This window comes from Eimeria mitis, genomic scaffold, assembly GCF_000499745.2.
Source record: "Eimeria mitis Houghton genomic scaffold, Emh_scaff1311, whole genome shotgun sequence".
Classification (NCBI taxonomy): Eukaryota; Apicomplexa; class Conoidasida; order Eucoccidiorida; family Eimeriidae; genus Eimeria; species Eimeria mitis.
In genome coordinates this window covers 7,746-8,800 of record NW_013568716.1, presented here as the reverse complement: position 1 = coordinate 8,800, position 1,055 = coordinate 7,746, and positions in this window count along the sequence as shown.

Sequence of the window (1,055 nt, the reverse complement as noted above, 5' to 3'; positions counted from 1 at the left end):
CGCATCATTTTGCCTGTTTTCCTGTCGACGTTTTTAATTTGTTTTTATGACGGGGTCAATGAATAAACGGGGGCCGCTTGGATCCGCTCTATTGTCCTGGATACCGAGAGAAACTAGCCATTAGCTAGCTGGTAGCAAGCTTGCAGCTAGCTGGTAGCTAGCTGGTAGTTAGCTGGTAGCTAGCTGGTAGCTAGCTGGTAGCTAGCTGGTAGCTATGTACTAGCCAACTAGTAGCCAGTTTGTAGCTTGCTAGCTAAGTAGCTGGCTGGAGAAGGACCTGCAGGGCGGCGTATCGTCTCAGCATTCAGGTGTACGTACAGCTGGCGGCAGCTGCACTGCAACTGCTGTCTGCTGAGCAGAGACATTAGCGAGCCCTTGATGCCCCACCAAAGAGGAGACAGTATCTAGAAGGTTAAGAAAAGGAGAGGAAGCAGAGCCGGTGGCTGCATGCGTGCTGCTGGCATTTGCATTAGCCTTTCTTAGTGCATCTCGTGGGCCTCAGCAACAGACAGAGCAGCAGTTGCTGCTGCTGCTGCTGCTGCTGCTGCTGCTGTTCTTGTTAAGGTGCTGCTGTTGCTGCTCTCTCTAAAAGGAGCTGGGATGAAGACAGTCGCAATTACTGTCTGTATTTCTGTGTATCTATCTATTTGTCTCTTTCTGTCTCTCTCTTTCTGTGCCTGCATCTGTATCTCTATATGTTTCTCTATTTGTTTGTTTGTCTATCAAGCGCTCCTGTATACCACGCAGCTAATGCAAAGCCTCTAAACCCTAAACCCTAAACCCTAAACCCTCGTATTAAAGGGGGAGAAGCGCCCCCTATATAAGGCTGTCTCTATAGGGTTATACTGCAGTCTCTTTATCTATTTGTTTATAAATTATATATTATATTATATACACAGAAGAAGTGTTTAGTTGAACATAACAAAACACGAAGACAAAATCCTTATAAATATATTAATAAAGTAAAATTCTAATAAATATATTAATGAAACAAAATCCTAAGAAATATCATAACAATACAAAACCCTAACAAATGTAAATAATAATAAGAAATA